Here is a 15,704-nt window from a genome sequence, read left to right on the forward strand (position 1 = left end):
TTTTATAAAGAAGATAAGTTCTTGAGGAATATCTTAAAATACTATTTAACCAATACTTCTCACTATGTTTTTAGAATAATGGAAACTTTACGTATACTATGTGTCACAAAGTCCTCATGACTATGATGAGTTTTGTGACCTCTTCACCAAATGTCATTTAAACATGCTAGGAGAAGGCAATGGCACCCCACTCCAGTACTCTTGCCTGGAAAATCCCATGGACAGAGGAGTCTGGTGGGCTGCAGTCCATGGGGTCGCTAAGAGTCGGACACGACTGAGCGACTTCACTTTCACTTTTCACTTTCATGCATTGGAGAAGGAAATGGCAACCTACTCCATTGTTCTTGCCTGGAGAATCCCAGGGATGGGGGAGCCTGGTGGGCTGCTGTCTATGGGATCACACAGAGTTGGACATGACTGAAGTGACTTAGCAAGGTGTAATGTAGGACTATTCACTAATTTCAGGTATGTGGTAAAACATAAAAGAAATATACTGCATTAAACATTTAATAATGGCCCATAATATATTTTTATACACCTTTAAATTGAAGTACACCATATACACAGAACACAAATGTGAAATGAAATTACTACCCAGATTAAGATCTAGAATGTAACTGTCAGGATTAAAATGAGAAATAGACAAATCCACAGTCATAATTACTTCTGTCAATTTTTATATATTTTGAAGCTGTTTTGTTAAGTGCATACATGTTTAGAATTGTTTTTGGCTTCTGGCTTAACTGATCCTCTTTCATTATGAAATATCATTTTCATGCCTTTCAATATTTCTTGCACTCTTTTTTGCCTAATGTTATTATAGCCATGTTGAATTTTTGCTATTGTTTCTTTGGTGTACCTTCTTTCATCCTTTTATTTTCAATATATATATTTAAATGGATCTCTGTAGAAAGCATATAATTGTATTTCATTTTTATAATCCATTTGTGTTTTAAATAGTGCTTAGTCCATTATATGTAATAACCAATGCAGTTGCATTTAACAGTATCTCAATAACTGTTTTTTGTTCCATCTGGTCTTTGTTTCTTTTTTAGTCTTTTCCTCCCTTCTTTAGAATTCAATACATTTTCAATACATTTAATAAAGGTTCCTTTTATTTCTTCTTTAGCTTGTTTATTTTACATTGTTATTAATTTTAGAAGTTAGAGATTATTATATTCTCTTTGCTATCACATAATCCTCTTAATATTAGTACTTTTATCATTTTTAAATAATGCAATAACCTTGTAACAATTTAACTCGATTCACATGCCACTTGATGTTTATGACATTACAGTCATATATTTTACATTTATATATTATTAATATAAAAATTAAACCACAAAGATAGTATTGTTAAACACCTATATCCTTTGATATTTACTCATATATTTACACTTTCCACTGCCTTTTATTTCTTTCTCTAGTTTTATGCATCCATCTGGAACTGTTATACTTACCTTTGGTCTCAAGAATTTCTATTAGCATATCTTACAGTCTACTTCTACTCATGACAAACACTCTCAGATTTTATCTAATTTCTTTATTTCATCTGTATTTTTGAATCATTTTAGATTTATATACATCTATTTCTGCTTTATTGACTATGCCAAAGCCTTTGACTGTGTGCAACATAATAAACTGTGGAAAATTCTGAAAGAGATGGGAATACCAGACCACCTGACCTGCCTCTTGAGAAACCTGTATGCAGGTCAGGAAGCAACAGTTAGAACTGGACATGGAACAACAGACTGGTTCCAAATAGGAAAAGGAATACATCAAGGTTGTATATTGTCACCCTGCTTATTTAACTTATATGCAGAGTACATCAGGAGAAACACTGGGCTGGAAGAAGCACAAGCTGGAATCAAGATTGCCAGGAGAAATATCAATAACCTCAGATATGCAGATGACACCACCCTTATGGAAGAAAGTGAAGAAGAACTGAAGAGCCTCTTGAAAGTGAAAGAGGAGAGTGAAAACGTTGGCTTAAAGCTCAACATTCAGAAAACTAAGACCAGGGCATCCGGTCCCATCACTTCGTGGCAAATAGGTGGGGAAAGAGTGGAAACAGTGGCTGACTTTATTTTTTGGGGCTCCAAAATCACTGCAGATGGTGACTGCAGCCATGAAATTAAAAGACGCTTACTCCTGGGAAGGAAAGTTATGACCAACCTAGATAGCATATTCAAAAGCAGAGACATTACTTTGTCAACAAAGGTCCATATAGTCAAGGCTATGGTTTTTCCAGTGGTCATGTATGGATGTGAGAGTTGGATTATAAAGAAAGCTGAGCACCAATGAATTGATGCTTTTGAACTGTGGTGTTGGAGAAGACTCTTGAGAGTTCCTTGAACTGCAAGGAGATCCAACCAGTCCATCCTAAAGGAGACCAGTCCTGGGTGTTCATTAGAAGGATTGATGTTGAAGCTGAAATTCCAATACTTTGGCCACCTGATGCGAAGAGCTGACTCATTTGAAAAGACCCTGATGCTGGGAAAGATTGAGGGCAGGAGGAGAAGGGGACGACAGAGGATGAGATGGCTGGATGGTATCACCGACTCAAAGGACATGGGTTTGGGCAGACTCCGGGAGTTGGTGATGGACAGGGAGGCCTGACGTGCTGCGGTTCATGGGGTCACAAAGAGTCGGACACAACTGAGCGACTGAACTGAACTGAGATTTATATAAAAGCTGAAAAGACGGTGCTGAGAGTTTCTCTACAGCTTTCACTCAGAACTCCCTAATGTCAGCATCTGAAATACTTCAAAACTAAAACATTAACACTCATTACCTAAACTTTATTCATATTTGACCATATTTTCCACTAATGTCCTTTTTCTCTCCTAAAGTACATAATAAGATAATAGCATCTAAGAGAATCCCAGGGACGGGGAAGCCTGGTGGGCTGCCGTCTATGGGGTCACACAGAGTTGGACACAACTGAAGCGACTTAGCAGCAGCAGCAGTAACTTTATTTTTTGTAGAATATTTTACTGTGTATAAAACTCTCTATTGGTCACTGTTTTCCTTCCATCTCTTTTAAAAATGGCATTCTACCACTGATCAGCATACCTATAATAGTCATGTGCCACCAGGTCACACATTCGGCTGTGCTGCTGGCTCACCCTACCCACCAGGTGGCCATAGCAGTCAAACACCAATGGCCTTACAGCCAGCTGCAGTGAAGGTCTGTTCTACCCACCAATGCACCTTCAGCAGTTGGCCCCAACACAACAGAAAGGTTCATACAGCCCACATAGGGAAAACCCTGAAGTATGTGACTGTAATGGCCAGAGGTCAGTATGCTGCTGGGTCCCAGAAAACATCTCCTATATAAGGTCATGTCTCCAAGAGCAGGAGATATAACAAACCTAACTAATACAAAGAAATAAGCAGGACTAGGTAAAATGAGGAGATGGATGGTTATGTTCCAAGAGAGAAAACAAAACAAACCCTCAGGAAAAGAACTAAAAAGAGAGATAAGCAATCTACCTAATAGAGAGTTTGAGGTAATGGTCATAAAAATGCTCCCGTATGTCTGCCAGCTTGCTTTTCAGCAGAAACTTCTCAGGTCACAGAGGACTGACTCAGTACACTCAAAATGCTGAAAGGAAAAAACCTACAACCAAGAACGATTTACAAGCAAAATTATCATTTCAAATTGAAGGAGAAATAAAGAGTTTTACAGACAAGCAAAAGCTAAAGGTGTTCATTACCCCTAAACAGGCCTTACAAGCAATGTTAGAGGTCTGCATTTACTGATTATTTTTGCTCTTTCTTATTGGTTGTATTATCCTATCTTTTCATTGTCTCATAATTTTTATTGTATATTTTACATTGTATAAAAAATAATTGTACCACCTGCTAAGAATGTTATATTCCCCAAAGAAATGTTATTCATTTTTTTCTCTCAAGTAGATAAATAAAAAAGTTGATTATTTGAATCCAATCAGAGATTTAACTGAGTCAGGTCTAGGTTGCAATTTCAGTCAAATGAAGTTTCCATTCATTTTAAAATGTTCCTTAGTCATGGGCATTCTGGACTTTTGCTTTAGGCTCTGGAAGGTCTTTGTCTCTTTAATCCTGAAAAACTATAGGAGATTCTATTCTGTCTTTTATGTATATTGAGCTGAACTCCAGAGTTTCCTACTCCATACTATTTCAAATATATATCAAACATATGCCAAGTATTTTGATGTGGAGACTGGCCATGACAAGCCTTCTCTCTCAAGCAGTACCTATCTCTGTTGTTTAGTTGCTAAGTTGTGTCAGACCTTTTGTGACCCCATGGACTGTAGCCCATCAGGCTCCTCTGTCCATGGGATTTCCCAGGCAAGAACACTAGAGTGCCATGCCATTCCCTTCTCCAGGGGACCCTTTACCTCTGAGCCAGCAGGGAAGCAATACAATTGCTAGAAATTTCACCTTCTACAGGTGGTGACCCCATCTCCAAGCAAGGTCTCAGGGGAAAAAGGAACTATGCTTTTGAGTCCCCTCTGAATTCAATCAATCATACTATCTTATACCATTCTTAAAAGAGGTAACCAAACAAAAAAGAACCAAACTTGAAAAAAAATGGTAGTTACCAGAAGCTGGAGCAGTTGGGGGAAGGATAAGAATAAGAGTATGTACTTGCAAACAAGGTCCTATTGTGTAGTACAGGGAACTATATTCAACATCCTGTGATAAACTTTAATGGAAAAGAATATGAAAAGAATACACACACACACACACACAACTGGGTCACTTTGCTGTATAGCAGAAATTAAACACATTGTAAATCAACTATATCTCACTAAATTACAAGAATATATAGTTGAAACTAGTAGATAAAGTCATGGATATCTAATACGTAGTACATGATTATAGACAACAAAAGCTGTATTATAAACATTAAGCTTGCTAAAAGACTAGATCTTAATTATTCCCACCACTAGAAGATATGATAATTATGTGGCATGACAGTGCTACAATGGCAATCTTACTATGATATAAATGCATCAGTTCAAAACATTGTGCACCTTAAACTTACATGGTAAATTTATACTGTGTCAATTATACCTCAACTTTTTAAAAAGCTCCAGTTTATATTATATGTCATAAAAGCTTTTTTAAAAGCTCTAGTTTCTCCCTCAGCAGAATTCCTCTGTTTAGATTAAGACCAATCTTGTTCCTAGACCAAGTTAGAAATGCCCCTAGAGAAGAAAATGGCTGGCAATTATGAACCTATCTAGGAAAGGCTCTTCCCTGTCTGGAATTTTATTTCATCTATTCTCCTTACTAATAAAGCAGTGCAATTTCTTTAAAAAAATAAACCTGTATTTTTTTAATTTGCTATTTTAGTGGGACTATTGCCTTTCCATGGTCTATTACATCAAACTGGTAAGCAAGATTTTAATCCCATTACACCTAAACAAACAAATGTATGTTTAATTATTTGAGCTACATGCTAAGAAACAGAATTGTAAATGGTCTTAAAAACAAGCCTTTTCCTCTACTGTTGACAAAAGTCTGAAAACAGTAATGATACTCTAGACAATACAGAATCACTGGCATTACCCCCTCACCAGTGTCTAAAGTGGCCAGGGTATAACCAGTCTCCAAAATATGCCAGTTAAAAAGCAGTTGACTCATTCATTACAACACTAGTCGTATACACATAGGATGATTATATATCCCAATTTTCCCTGGACAGTTTTATGTTGTAACTACAATCAGTGCCTCTTTTACTCACAAACACATCCCAGGTAGAATGATAAATTATATGTCCCATCTCGGTTTATGCATGGATATGAGGCCTTAAGAAAGATAAGCTTTTAAATTTCACCATACCTCCTGCACTTCAAGCTTATGTATGTCATTAGACTGTCAACATACCGGCATGTTGGTCCTGAACCATAACCCTGTTAGTTACAGTATCATTTGCCAAAAACCAAAATAAATGGATTCATAATTTTTTTTCTACTATGTTCATATACTGCTGCTTTAAGAAAAGCCATAATAAAATTTCAATATTAATACAACTTTATGCTCCCATAGGTAAAATGAAGTTTACTCCTATTAAAATATTTTTATATTTTAATATAGACTATTTAATCTTTTAAGACACTTAGATATGTACTCCCCCCACCCCATTGTCTCCTCTTTTATTCATAGTATAGTAGATACTTGAAAAACAAAGCCAGAAAACAACTTTGGAATTTTCGTCATTTTTATAGGTATCATATAAAGCAGGTTGCATTTAATTCTCCATGGAGTAAAGTTTGGAAATGAGGCTGAATTATTTGCAGATGACAAATTTTAGACCCTAAAACATGCTTGGTACATTGGAGAAAATTAAATCACTTGAGCCATCAAGTTTTTCTTAAAGCATCTCGATATGCTTTTGACTGATACCATCTGTTATCTCCTGAAAAAATTATTTTCCTTTGGAAGGTATTCATCAAATTATAGGTGACATATTTGTTTGAGAATATAGTAGACCATCTGGTTCTACAAAAACGTGTCTTTAAAAAATATTGCCATCCTATCTCAGCTACACCATCCATATTTTTCAGAAGCTTTTTTTTTTGTTACACTCCCAAAACAGAAACACATGATATTTTTGGCTCCTGGTTAAAGAAGCAAAGAAAAACATTTACAAAAAGATTTTTCTAAGCACCATGATATTCTACAGCTATTCACTAAAAGAATAAGTAGGTGACCAAAATAGAGTGTGGAGAAGAAAGGAAGAAGGCATGGTGAGCTCAATGAATATTTCATATCCTGAATAGAAAGACACTGAAATAAAGGGCTTCACAACCTTCTCCCTGCATAGATGAGCTCTGTAGAATACCAAGGTATATTACCTTATTTGTAATCAAGAAAATGAATATTGAGTTTACAGACATATTCTCATTCCTATGACTATCCTGCAATTGCAGCTCAGTGATATAAAAAATTATTTTCTTTTCCTAAGGATGCTTTTCTACTTATTAAAATAAGAGATGAGAAACCTAAGAAAATAACCTCATTTCTGATTCCCTATTTGGGCTCAGTAAACTTTGTGCTTAGTCACTCAGTTGTGTCTGACTCTTTGCGACCCCATGAACTAGCCCATCAGGCTCCTCTGTCCATGGGATTCTCCAGGCAAGAATACTGGAGTGGGTTGCCATGCCCTCCTCCAAGGGATCCTCCCAACCCAGGGATTGAACTCAGGTCTCCCACACTGCAGGCAGATTCTTTACCATCTGAGCCACCAGGGAAGCCCCTCAGTAAACTTGGAAAGACCAGATTTTCTCCAACTATAAAATGGGTCATTTTCTTACCAGAACAAAGCTTATCAATATCAAGCCATTTTTTTTTAACACTGTGAACTACAGCAATTGTTCTCAGACATTCAACCGTATATTTCACCAGTTCTTGCAAGTGGTGGTAAAACACTGTGAAAGAAAGTAGCAAGATGTTCCTATTAAGGATATTCATATATTTCACCACATTTAAAGGGTATCATACTCAATAACCTCAGATATGCAGATGACACCACCCTTATGGCAGAAAGTGAAGAGGAACTCAAAAGCCTCTTGATGAAAGTAAAGGTGGAGAGTGAAAAAGTTGGCTTAAAGCTCAACATTCAGAAAACGAAGATCATGGCATCTGGTCCCACCACTTCGTGGGAAATAGATGGAGAAACAGTGTCAGACTTTATTTTTCTGGGCTCCAAAATCACTACAGATGGTGACTGCAGCCATGAAATTAAAAGACGCTCACTCCTTGAAAGGAAAGTTATGACCAACCTAGATAGCATATTCAAAAGCAGAGACATTACTTTGCCAACAAAGGTTCGTCTAGTCAAGGCTACGGTTTTTCCTGTGGTCATGTATGGATGTGAGAGTTGGACTGTGAAGAAAGCTGAGTGCTGAAGAATTGATGCTTTTGAACTGTGGTGTTGGAGAAGACTCTTGAGAGTCCCTTGGACTGCAAGGAGATCCAACCAGTCCATTCTGAAGGAGATCAGCCCTGGGATTTCTTTGGAAAGAATGATGCTAAAGCTGAAACTCCAGTAGTTTGGCCACCTCATGCGAAGAGTTGACTCATTGGAAAAGACTCTGATGCTGGGAGGGATTGGGGGCAGGAGGAGAAGGGGACGACAGAGGATGAGATGGCTGGATGGGATCACTGACTCGATGGAAGTGAGTCTGAGTGAACTCCGGCAGTTGGTGATGGACAGGGCCCTGGCGTGCTGCGATTCATGGGGTCGCAAGGAGTCGGACACGACTGAGCGACTGATCTGATCTGATCTGATCTGATGCTCATTTCTCCATTTAAAAACATTTGCTGAGCCCTTATTATGTGGCCAGCACTACCAAACACTGAGGATCTAATATTGAACAAAAACAGATATAGCCCCTGGGCCTGGGAGTTTAAAATCTAGTAAATTCAAGAAGCATTATTTAAAGGACAACAGGGGACTTCCCAGGTGGTCCAGTGGTCAAGATTCTACACCGATAATACATGGGTTCAATCCCTGGTCAGGGAACTAAGATACCACATGACACACAGTACAGCCAGAAAAAAAAAAAAAAAAAAATCAACACATGTAAAATTAGAAGTGTAAAAAGAGTTATGGAGACAGAGACATGAAGTACATTGTGTTGTGTGTGTGTGTGTTAGTCACTCAGTCATGTCTGACTCTTTGAGACCCCATGGACTGTAGAACACCAGGCTCCTCTGTCCAGGGAATTCTCCTCCATGAAGTTCTCCAGGCAAGAATATTGGAGTAGGTAGCCATTGCCTTATCCAGGAGATCATCCCAACACAGGGATCAAGCTAGGAGTTCGAAAGGTCACAGTATCTGTGAGGAAGTAATACATGATATGAGATACTGAGTGTGAGGAGGAGTTAATTCAGTAAGGAGGGGAGGAAAGAGCCTTGCCAAAAAGAAGATGTAAAAAGCAACAACAAAATTGTCTCACCTTTGACTTGAACTAAAGACCCTCTTAATGAAAGTGAAAGAGAAGGGTGGGAAAAGCTGGCTTAAAACTCATCATTCAAAAAATGAAGATCATTGCATCTGGTCCCATCACTTCATGGCAAATAGTTGGGGAAACAATGGAAACAGTGACAAACTTTATTTTCTTGGGCTCCAAAATCACTGCAGAAGGTGACTGCAGCCATGAAATTAAAAGACGCTTGCTCCTTGGAAGAAAAGCTATGACAAACCTAGACAGCATATTTAAAAAGCAGAGACATTACTATGCTGACAAAGGTCTTTCTAGTCAAAGCCATGGTTTTTCCAGTAGTCATGTATGGTTGTGAGAGTTGGACCATAAAAAAAGCTGAATGCCAAAGAATTGATGCTTTTAATCGTAGTATTGGAGAAGACTTTGAGAGTCCCTTGGACTGCATGGAGATCAAACCAGTCAATCCTAAAGGAAATCAGTCCTAAATATTTATTGAAGGGACTGATGCTGAGGCTGAAGCTCCAATACTTTGACCACCTGATGCAAAGAACTGACTCATTAGAAAGACCCTGATGCTGGGAAAGATTGAAGGTGGGAGGAGAAGGGACGATGGAGGATGAGATGGTTGGATGGCATCACTGACTCAATGAACATGAGTTTGAGGAAGCTCCAGGAGTTGGTGATGGACAGGGAAGCCTGGTGTGCTGCAGTCCATCGAGTTGCAGAGTTGGACATGACTGAATGAAAACTGAACTGGACTTGATCATTGTAATATAATTCACATTTTATATCTGAGAAGGAATTAACATTTCTGATAAAATGCTTAAGCAATATTCTGATGGATATTAGTTGGTTTTAGGAGTCTGGGAACTAGTAACCCTGCTGTCAGTTGACCTGTAACTAGATATTCATTTTCCTTTCTCTCTGGTTCATCCGTGATTATGATTGTTGAAGCCGAGTTATTTTTTTCTATACATATCACTACCAAGAGAAATCTCTAAATGATCTACTAGAGATCTTTTCAATTGTAATAAAATTGTAATAAAATGCTCATACAAGTTCATAATTATTGTCAGAAAAGTATTTATTACAGTTTTGGAGGACCCACCAGAGTGAAGGGGATCAAAGCATGCTGGTGAGATTGTGTTGTGTTGCCCAAACCTTCCTGTGCCTGGATTTTGACGGGAAGTTTTTGCTAATATGTCAAAACTTGAGCTCACTCTCATGTTCACATATCAAAGTTCAATGACCATTGTATCTGTCTTCTATTATTATTACAAGTTACCATACATTAGCATCTTGAAACAACAGAAGCCTCTTACCTCATGCCTCTTTAGATCAGAAGTTCAGGAACAGGGCAGCTCAGTTGGTTCCTCTGCCTTAGAGTCTCAGACTGAAATCAGAGTGTCGGCTGGACTATGTTCCTTTCTAGGTGCTCTGAGGATAAATCTTCTGAACTTGTTCAAGTTGAAGAACAAATTCAGTTCATGTGGTTATAGGACTGAGGTATCCATTTCTTTGCTGGCTATCAACTGTTCACCTTTCTTGGCTCTCTTAAATCTGCTTAGTTCCCTTGTCTTCCATCTTTAAACCAGCAACAGTGCATCAGGTCCTTCTCACACTTCAAATCTTTCTGACTTCCCTTTCAACCCCATCTCTTCTATTTCCAGCTGGAGGAAGTCTCTACTTTTACAGGTCCAAATGTAGTGGCTCAGACAATAAAGAATCTACCTGCAATGTGGGAGACCCAGGTTCGATCCCTGGGTCAGAAAGATCCTTGGGAGAAGGGAACGGCTACCCACTCCAGTATTCTTGCTTAGAGAATTCCATGGACAGAGGATCCTGGCAGGCTACAGTCATTGGGTCATAAAGAGTCAAACACAACTGAGTGACTAACATTTTCACATGATTCTTAACACCCAGATAATCCAGGATATAATCTTAATTGCACCTGCAAAGTCCCTTTTGCCATGTAACATAGGATCCATGGGATTCATAGTTTCCAGGGATAAGGGCATTGGCATATTTGGGGGAGGGGTCTATTATTTAGCCATTTTAGAGGATGACTGTCTATCAGCCATCTTAAAAGATGACTATTTTTGACACATTTTGCCATCCAAGGTGAGAACTTGTTAAGTTAGTTTAGGTTTGCAGTTTGGGTCCTATCACTGACCTCCTTCAGAGTAGGACTGTGTGATTTGACATGTAAGGGATATCAATTTCCCTTAGGAAGGGGAACTAGATATGATATCCCACGGTTTTGGTAAATGCACTTACCAGTTCTGCGGTAAATGTTGAGAACTTCTAGAGATGTTTGAGGAATTCATGAGTATATATTGCCTTCCTGCAGGGCTTATTTTTGGACACATTTGTGTCTGCTTTCGGGCTAGAATATTGTATTTGACTCAGAATTCTCTATATGTTTGCCTGTGTATTTCAGAAGCTGCTTGTAGGCCCTTGCATTCGCAGTCAGTAGAAATTCTCTGGGAATCTTAGATACACAGCTTCCCGTTTGCTGTGAGCAGCTGTTCTCTAATTTTTGGTTTTAGGATTCCTTTATACTCTTTTTTTTTTTTTTTGCCATTCTGGTAGAGTTTAATATTCATAGTGGCAAGGGTTTTAAAGCTATCATATATACTAAATTAAGGCATCTAACTTTTTATTTCAGTTTTCTTTTTTCAGGTGAGCTAGTCTTGACCTTTTGTGCCATTTCTTTATTTTTTTAAAATTTTATTTTATTTTTAAACTTTACATAATTGTATTAGTTTTGCCAAATATCAAAATGAATCCGCCACAGGTATACATGTGTTCTCCATCCTGAACCCTCCTCCCTCCTCCCTCCCTATATCATCCCTCTGGGTCGTCCCAGTGCACTAGCCCCAAGCATCCAGTATCGTGCATCGAACCTGGACTGGCAACTCATTTCATACATGATATTTTACATGTTTCAATGCCATTCTCCCACCCTCTCCCTCTCCCACAGAGTCCATAAGACTGTTCTATACATCAGTGTCTCTTTTCCTTTATACTCTTAATGAGAATTAAGGATGCCAAATAGCTTTTTAATGGGAGTTCTATCCATGGATTTTTAATATTTCAAATTAAAAGCCAAGAAAAAATGAACATATTTCTTAATTCTTTTATAAATGTAACAATTTCATATAGCATAAATACCATATTTCTATGAAGAGCTAAAAATTACCCAGGACAAAAGCATATTTAGTTATAAGACAAGGGTTGTGCTACTGTTTTGCAAAACTCTTTAATATCTGGCTTAATAGAAGATAAGCTGTGTTCTCATGTCCACTTCTATATTCGGCCTGTTGTAATATGTTGTTTTGATTTGAGTAATGAAGCAACCTGGATTTTCACAGGTAAATATTTGGAAAAGGGAGAAATAGTTAACAGCCTTTCAAATAATTGTGAACTCTTTGACACTACAAGTCTATAAATGGTAGTTTTTGAAAAGGTTAGTTGCATGTGGAATTTGATACCATATGAACAAACTTTTTGTATCTCATTACATTAAAATCCATGGTTTTAATTTGTTTGAATGCATATTTTTGGCACATATATAATTTTGCAACATCATGCATTTGTCATTTGGAAAATACAGATTCCCTGAGTTATGAGGATCTTCCAAATACTGACAAAAATTTCATTATAAAATAGCCAAAATATCACTTTAGTTGGTATCATCACCAATATCAAAAGACTGTTATGAAGCTGTGAAGCTTCTTGTGGCAGAAATAAGTTTTCCAAAATGCAAATTTTATACTTGACAGTTCAAATTTTATCACTGGCAACAAATACTATGAAATCTTTTTCTTGATGTGACACTAACCTCATTCATTTTCAGAAATGTGTCTGCCAACTACCAAGACTGAATAACCCAGTTTTTCCTTCACATAAAAGCAGTATTAAATGAAAAAAAATGCTGCTAGTTGCAGGGCTTGTCATTTATATCACAGTGGGGCTATCGAATTCAAATCAAATAGACCTTCCAGCCAAGGGGACCCCGAAGAACTTTTGGCCTGTTTTTGAGTTATTGACAAAAGTTCTAAAATACTTTAAAACATGGAATTATTAAATTACAGATAATTTGAATTTATGATGGTATATTTATTGCTGAGTAACAAGCAATTCCAATATTTAAAGCATTAAAAGAAAAGATTTATCATTCTTCATAATACTATGATTTAAACAAATGATTCATCTGCTGGTTTTGCCTGATCTCATTCATGCAGCCAGTTCAGCTGGAGAGTCAACCATGTGAGAAGATCCAAGATGGTCTCACTCACGTCAGACAGTTAATGACTGTGATCTCTGGGAACCCTGGTTTTTCTCTTGGTGTCTTTTCATCCTCCAGTAGGCTAGACTGGCTTCCAAACATGGTGATCTCAGGGCAAAAGTTCAAAAAAGTGAAAGTAGAACTTGCCACACTCCATTAGCCTAAGAATGTCACAAAGTTTGATGGAAGGGCCTGCAAAGACTCTATGGCCATATTTAATACATCATAAATGGCCACTGAAGGTCTCTTTTAATGTAATTAAAACAAGTCACCTTAGAGAAATGTTCAAATCAAATAGCCACAAAATTTCTTATTGTTAGTGTCTGCCTTAGATGATGGGGATTAATGTATTCCCAAAAAGACAACACAAGTCTTAAGTGTGAGTTCTTTAAAATATTGCTAAATTGCTTTTTAAGGACATGTTTAAAGAAGGATGGGGACCTGGCAAAAGGTCATAAAACTTCCCACGGGCCAAATAAAAGACAATTTCAGTATCAAAATAAGAAACAGTAATAATAGATTATTTCAATTTAAATAAAAGAAGACCCCATGAATCCATACTGATACAAATTAACAGAAGACTGCTTTCCTTATAGTGGAATGCCAAGTAATAAATGTAGAAGGAATACTGGAATTAGAAAAATCACCATTTGACAACCACTGATTAATAATTGCTTCAGGCAAAAATCGTTCAAGACACTAAAGCTGCTAGGCATAAGGTTGAGGAGAATGTAATAGGGAAACCGAAATCTGACTCGACATTGGATCTGGGTTTGTTTTTTTTTTTAACTTTGACCTCTTATAGTTGCTTTTTGCTATAAGTCAAGAATTTTGGCTATAACCTGAAATATACAGGACAGTTCGTTCTCAAGGCCCTGATCTTTAGAGGTATAACACTTTTCCATTCATATCGAGATAAAAAGTTGCTGAACAGGTAATAACATTTGTTTTGCTGGAGGTTTACAGGAACATCGTGACTGGACCCACTTGAACAACTGCAAGAACAAAGGAGTCTGGCACCAAAAAGTGTTCAGCCACCAGCCACACACCCTCACCTTTTCACAAAACAGAAGCCTAAATTCTTACTGGGGTAAGATGATTCTTTGAGATACCATCTTGGTCTGCTGGCTTTCTAAATAAAGTCGCTATTCCTTGACTCTAACAACTCATCTCTCCCTTTACTGGCCTATCCTGTACTACTGAGCAGTACAAGCCTGGACTCAGTAACAAGAAGAGGAATAATTTACAAGATCTCAAAGGAATTTCTTACAGAAGACATTTTAATTAAAGAAAGAAGAAGTCCAGCAAATATGACCTTAACCAAATGATCAAAGTTAGCTTCACCAGTAATAAAAAACATAAATGTGACGGGCTCCTGATAATGTACACTGAGAAGAACACAACTTTTGTAACATTCTTGCCAAAATTGCATAGCCCAAATTTAATCAAAATGAAATCTCAGACAATTATGAATTGAGGAAGATTCCACCTCAATAAGTGAACTACTCTTCAAAAATGTTGGGTATGAAAGAAAAAGAATGATTTAGGAGTTAGTCCAGATTGAAGGAAAGTAAAATGATAGGAAAGCTATTGCAATGTGTCTTTCTAGATTGGATTTTATACTCTAAAATGTTTTTTAAAGTACATTAGCAGGGCAGTTAGTGAAATCTGAATCAGGTCTTGGGATTAGATAATAGTATTGTACTGGTGTTAATTTCCTGATTTTGTAATTATGCCATGGTTATAAAAGCAATATACTTATTAACAGGAAATATATACTGAAGTGTTTATGGCATTATGAAGTGTTATGGGGGCTTCCCAGATGACTCAGTGGTAAAGAATCTGCCTGTCAATACAGGGGAAATGTTTTCCATCCCTGGGTCGGGAAGATAACCGGCAGTAGGAAATGGCCACCCACTCCAGTATTCTTGCCTGTAAAGTTGCATGGACAGAGGGGCCTGGAGGGCTACAGTCCATGGCGTCACAAAGAGTTGGACATGACTGAACAACTGAGCCTGCATGCAAAGTGTTACAAACCTGCAGCTTATTCACAAATGATTCAAAAATTATAATACTTTTTACATATTTACCTAATACAAGAGAAAACATAAGGTAAGTGTGTTTAAAGTGTTAATGTTTGAAGCATCAGTATGAAAGGTAATTTACACAGTTTTTCATAGTTTTTTTTTACTTTTCCTGAAATAATTTATTATATTTAATAAACTTTTAAATTTAAAATAAAAAATTAAATAAAACTATAACTGAGCAGAACCTCATGGGGCCTTCCTAAGGCAGATCCTACCATTTTCCTCTGTCTGTCTCTTGTCTGCAGGAAAATTTTGGACTCCTAGGCCTTCCCTAAGCTACAAAGAATTCATTTAATTCTTCCAAAGAGAAGTGAGAAAATGCAGTAACAAAAGAAAATAGTCAAGCAAGACAAAAGAATAATAGTTTATCCACTAAAAAGG

Source organism: Bos indicus x Bos taurus, chromosome 4, assembly GCF_003369695.1.
Source record: "Bos indicus x Bos taurus breed Angus x Brahman F1 hybrid chromosome 4, Bos_hybrid_MaternalHap_v2.0, whole genome shotgun sequence".
Classification (NCBI taxonomy): Eukaryota; Metazoa; Chordata; class Mammalia; order Artiodactyla; family Bovidae; genus Bos; species Bos indicus x Bos taurus.